Source organism: Electrophorus electricus, unplaced genomic scaffold (assembly GCF_041902795.1).
Source record: "Electrophorus electricus isolate QZ-2024a unplaced genomic scaffold, ASM4190279v1 Scaffold39, whole genome shotgun sequence".
Taxonomy (NCBI): domain Eukaryota; kingdom Metazoa; phylum Chordata; class Actinopteri; order Gymnotiformes; family Gymnotidae; genus Electrophorus; species Electrophorus electricus.
The window spans coordinates 514,363-520,793 of record NW_027658682.1 but is presented as its reverse complement, the minus strand read 5'-3'; positions in this window follow the sequence as shown (position 1 = coordinate 520,793).

Genomic DNA, 6,431 nt, shown 5'->3' with positions numbered 1-6,431 from the left:
ATTTTGATTAAAAATAAATAAATAAATAAAATTAAAAATCAAGTTATTTAAACATGTCCAAGAATTGCTGTCCACTCTCTCATCTTTGGATAACCATCTTGGTAAAAATGCGACCTTTGACATCAGTGACCTCACAACTTTAAAAAAGGTCTATCTTCATTCGACTAAAGGCATAAACTGCATGCTCCTATAGTATATCAGTTCATTTGAATTTCTCACTTTGTCTCCATACTCAGATGAGTTAAAGCTAAAAATGTCCACCCCATTGTGATGAAATATTGAGTTAATAAACATTATTTTAGAATATCAAAATATATGTTTGAAATGCTAACTTTAGCTAAAATTGTCCACCTGCTGACATGACAGTTGCACAATACAGTGAACATATACTTGCATATACCTTCTTTGCTGTTTTCTTGTTGTTTTGTTTTAAGTAATATTTCCTAATAACTATTAAACTATTGATGTTCAGCTACGACAGGAGTTGAAGTAGCAAAGAGGAAAAGGTCCAGGTGAGATGCAGACCCTTGGAGGAAAGAGACAATTACCTGTGAAATTAGAGAGAGAGAAAGCGCTGTAGAAAAGGTGAGGAGATTTTAACAAAAAAGGGAATTCATTCTTTAAACGTTATATATAGCTTAGAAGTATGTAGAGGTTGGAGGAATATGTGTGGCTATATTTGGGCTATTTCTTCTGTTTGGGTATGAGTGGTTTGTAGCATTTAGCATTGGACATTGAGAGTGCTGAAAAGTCTAAATGTGTCTGTGAAAGCTTTAGAAGTATAAAGTGATTGATTTTTAAATTAGTAATAAAAATGCTGAGGTAATAAAATGATATTGTAAGCAGAAAAGTATGGATGGTCCCGAATAAACTGGTTTCATGCAGGAAAGACCAGTGTAGGCTTCAGCATAAATCTTCAGGAGGCCTCTTTGAAAAAGCCTCTAGGGGATTCCGTTGAAGGGAGAGCCTTGGTTCAAGGATGGGACATCCCGGCCAAGCACTGGAAGAAACAATATGGAGATCACCAAAAGAAACAATATGGGCATCCGGTGATATAGAATAGGATCGTCTTTTAAAAAAATAGAAGTAGTTCAGGTTGAACATAATAGTACCAAGAACTTGTTGGTGTAACTATTAAATATCAATTAGCATATATTGAATAATGTATGGTTTGAACATAATAGTGGAAACCTGGACAAGTATTATGAAAAAATAAAAATGGTTATGCAAGTGTCCTTGAAGCGTTTGGTTACTATCTGATGGATTAAAATAGGCTTGTTGGTAGCAAAGACATCACTAAAGTGTACAGAGCAAAGGTACTCCAGGACCAGGATGGGTAAGTAGCAGCTTGATCAGTGGAATCTTCTGTGAGACGTAACAGGATTTCGGTCTTAAATGTAATGTTAGATCAAGTGAAAAACTTTAGTGGATTGAAATACAGATAAATAAATCCACTAAAAGTGCATCTGCATCATTGGTTAAAAAGTTGTTCTGCTAGTTGTCTGATTTTGTTCCAGTAATCTAATGTTTCCTGGGACTAGGTGGTTCAAGATTATATTGGTGTTTGCTTTATTTCTGTGATTTTTTTAACCATAGTCTAATTGTTTAAACTGTCTACCAAATGCAATACTGAGTAGTGAAACACTGACACAATCCCTTTTGGCATCGGACATTTGTAATAATTTCAATAATCTACAGTTGTAAGTCAAGAGGGCAGCACCATTTTAAAGTCTAGTTTCCTTTCTCTGTCTCACTTTCTGGAATTTTTCCATCTGTGTTTTTATCAAATTTAAAGATGGAAAGGGTATTAAAACTCCCTTTAACTGACATCTCTTCCACTGAACTTGTAGAGAAAGTGATGATATGAAGATGATTATGTTTATCGCTTTCACTCAGAGATCATTGTCTGAGGGTCATGTTGTACAGTTCACGATGCCCCGGGTTGCAATCAGGAGGTTTAACAGTGATGTGCCAAACAGTTGTCTGTGGTGTTCTATATGATCTAAAAGTCAGACTTACCATTTATCAGTCAAATCAATTAAAGAACATTCATGATCAACAATTTGTGGGTGGCCATGATACTAACAGCGTGGTGGAAATTCCACAAGATATCAAACTCCACACTAACATAAACATAACACTGCTTTCATGTCACTTCCACAAGTAGCCCAAACATAAGATATAGAAAGCAGGTAAGAGCGGAGCAGTCAATGTGCCTAATATGACTGCAAAAGCCTGGCAGGACAGGAGGTATTCCTGCTTCTGCTAATCAGCAAAAGGAAGCTCCTGGCAAAGTGACGTGGACTGCAAAAAAATCACCAGGAAGGTCAAGCTACAAATGCCAGAGAGGAGCAGGGAGCACCAAAAGTTCCATAGCATCCTGCGGAAAGAGTACCACATAAGCATGGAAACAGTACAGCAACCCATGGTATGAGCATGGACAGATGAGGAAGAGCTGCTAGAACAGTACGTCCCCAATAAGCAGGCAGGATGTGGATCCGTCTCACTATTTCATCGGCAGAAATGCAGGAGCAGGTGATAATACTCCTGGGCCCAGCACTCTTCAACCTGGGTACTTTAAGGAGAACACGGCAGCCTCCCAAAAGTGATACAAAGTCCCAAAATGGCTATTACCTGTGCTGAATAACAGTATGAAGGACAAATCTACCCCTGTCCAAAGTTTAATTGATTTAACTGAATGCCAACTATACTACCACCATCAATCTGTGTAAGGTGTACTTGCAAGTGCCTTTAGCACCAAAAGCAAAAGAACTCAGTGTTTTCAACACATTTCATCCAAGCATCATCATGTGAAATGTTGTTCTTTTCGGAAATTCTTCATCTAAATATGGTTGTGTTGCTAATGAGATCATATTATTTGTTACTCTTTAAACCTTATTATTCCTTTAAGATTCAAAGTCTACTGTGTTAGGAAACCTATGTGAGAATATAAAATCAGCAGTTTCTGCATGCTTGTGTGATGAATACAGAAAGTGATCTCTTATACCTGCGGAATTAAGGCTTCAAATGTCTTGGTGTTCAGACGATATGGAGAGGCTCTGGGAATCTGGAAGGATAAACGTTTGTTTCATTTTCAGGGACTGTTGATCATTTATTTGTCCATTCATTTATTACACTATTAAGGGATTATTAATGTGCACTGGGAGAACAGTATAAAGTTATCAGTCTTCTTTATCAGTCTTCTAACTAAACAGCCTGGTCTTGTAAGGTAACCACATGCACACCTTTCCCTCAGTGATGGCAAGGAGTGGTTTAAACTCACCATGTCATCTGTGATTCTGAGTGTGAGTGCTCCTGCATTTTTCTACACAAAGCCTGCTGAGTTGGCAGTGAAGGCAGAGATGCCCATATACAGCATGTTGCTTTCATCAGGTGGCAGTGAAAATGGTGTCGGGGCAAAAGCGGGTTTCTTGTGCACTCCAATGTTGTAAAACTCCCCCTATATAGAGAGCAATGCAGAGATGAACTTATTCTTTTACAGCTCCTGGGTCTTGATTCTTCGTTCAGATTAAACTGTTTTATCAGTGTAACCTTTGTGTAACCTTTTTTTCCTACAAAAGCCCAACAGTGCTTTCTGGATACACTTAGGCACAGTTTTGCAAGTGCTCCTGTTATTCCCTGTTAATTCAGATCTTTGGCTCAGAAAGGCTTTCTTATGATCATTATGGTCATTATTCTTATGCTTTGACAACTTGTGCCTTTTTTAACTTGTGCCTGAAAACCCCTTTACCTATGCCAATGATAAAACACTGATGAACTCCTGCAAACAAGTTGTAGTTTATTAATTAGTGCATTAATCTTAGTTTGGGATCTTTAATGACCATCTTAATCTGTGTATATTATTTGATTGTTGGTTCTTTCCTAGCTGAATGTAACTTCCTCTCACAGTAGTGTACAACTTCCAAGCTTATCAAAGGATAGTGTTGTAGTCAGGACCATTAAAAAATCATTCAAGCAAAGACCAATATTTTGTAGTGTTTGAATCTGAGACAAGAATGAGACTTATTTAACAATGATTTTACTTTAATTATACCACTCACTGATAATGTATTGTAAATTGTCATTGTCATAAATTGTCATAAATAATTGTCATTATAAAGGCAGCTGAATATAAACAAATATAAAGCAAAAAGGTTCATATGGTCATTTTTATTATTAAATTAAAACATAGTAACACTTAAATAATTGCTATCTGCCCTTGGGTCAATCATGGAAAGGATTTACTAGATGTGTTCTGTAATGTGTTAAATCCTCTTGATAAATGCATAGCTTTAGCTATATCATAAAACATATGATGAGTCCTTTTCTCATTATTACTTGTGTACAACAAAAGTTTGTGTGACAAGCAGCAACATGTATATTTACCAATTTATGAAAACGGGAGTATGCGCAGTGGGAGAGTAAATATCTTTTAAAATGACTCTCAATTAATGGCAATGCATTTACAATAAGTCTCTTGCCACAATAACAGCACTGTCTGGATTTGCCATCAGCTGGTTGATTGCAGCATCGTGCAGCCTGCAGCCTAGCATTTGTTTGCAGGGGAGCATATACTGCCATAATTATTACCATAATGAATTTTTTAAGGAGAAAGAATAGTCTGTACATTAATGTTAAAAATTCCAGATCCAGATAGCAGTGTTTATGTATGTCAGTGGCTGTGCACCAGGACTTGTGAATGTACACACACAAACCTCACCCTTTGGGTCTTCCCCAAGTCCCCTGTCCTGTTCGCACTACTAGTTAAGAGCAACCAGCTAACTTGATAGCAGTTTGACTCAATAATAATAAAAATAATCAAAATAATAGTAATAATAATAATAATAATAATAATAATAATAATAATAGTAATAACAATAATAGTAATAATAATAATAGTAATAATAATAATAATATGGTGCTTCCATGCACATCAGCAAGCAAATAGGAACACTAGCACTTGCATGAAATTAAGCATATTAGCATTTCAGAAGGCAGATTATTTAGCCTGCTAAAATAGCAGGTGTGGCAGCAAATGTCTGTTCAAAACACTATGTCACAGGTATGAGTATCATATATTTGCTATAGTATGATTGTTCATGTTTGTAAATTTAAAGCTTACAAATGCTGTATTTAGAGTGTATTACAGGTTATTAAAATGTGGCAGTAATTATTAGGATATAGAGAATTGTAGTGTTTAAACAAATCATTATGTCAGAAGTATGTTTAGGGGAGAACACACCCTGACCCACCCAGAGTTGACACACACTTACCTTACATTATTGATCATAAACTTGAATAGCTACAATACTGTCTGCTAATCATGCAGTTTGAAGTTTGCAAAGTGTGTACCCAGACAAAATCTGTGTTAAAACTTTCCTTTAACACTGAGTCATACATGAGTCAGACATGATTCTGAATAAATGAATGAATGAAAAAATGAAAAGCCTTATTTCATTTCAAACTGCACTTCAGGAACACTGAGCTCAAGTTCTGAGGAAACTTCCCTGCATATTTTCAGGGGTTTTCTGCCTCACCATGCCTGAATCACCTCATAAGGAGCTTGATAATGAGGAGACAGGGTGACTGAGGCAGTGAACACTCCTCACTGAGCATACTGGCTTCCAAGAGCTGGAGCTGGGAAGACCTATAGGTCTGTGACACACACTCCCACCCAGTCCTGATACTAAGAAGGTGGAACCTACAGGCTAATATGCAGCTGCTTGTGCATCAATAGGCGTCTGGGGTGTCCATCACTCAGGGAGGCGTGGCTGAAGGCGTGGCCTTGCAGACTCTGAGAGCTGGCTGAGGTAATCTCTAAAGGAGAGAGTAGTCACCAATAATCATGGAAATGTAGCCACAACTGTACAGTATATTTCACAGCCATGTATATTACATATCACAGACCAGGCTTACCAGAATAAATATTCCACACATACAGCTCATATATATCTGTGTGTGTGTGTGTGTGTGTGTGTGTGTGTGTGTGTGTGTGTGTGTGTGTGTGTAAAAACATGCTCCTGTTTTAGTCTCAACACAGACAGATATACATGTAGGAGTAGCAAACTGAAGTAAGAGCTCACCTTCACCAGTACATAGTCTCCAGCTTTAACAGTGACAGGTACGAATTGATGTGCGTAGACAACTACACAGGGTGGCCGGAAGCGTGGCCAACAAAACGGGAAGACAGTGCTTCAGTGGTAAAGTTCCTGGTGAACCAGTACATTCCTCACCATGGGTTTCAGAGAAAGGTGAGATCAGATAATGGCACTCATTTTACAGCGCGCAATTTGCAGGAGTTAGAGAAAATGCTGGGTCTGAAACATTCATTTGGGGCAGTGTATCATCCTCAGTCTCAAGGTAAGGTGGAAAGGATGAATCTAAATGCGAAAAACAAAGTGGCCAAAATCTGTGCACAGACAAAATTAAAT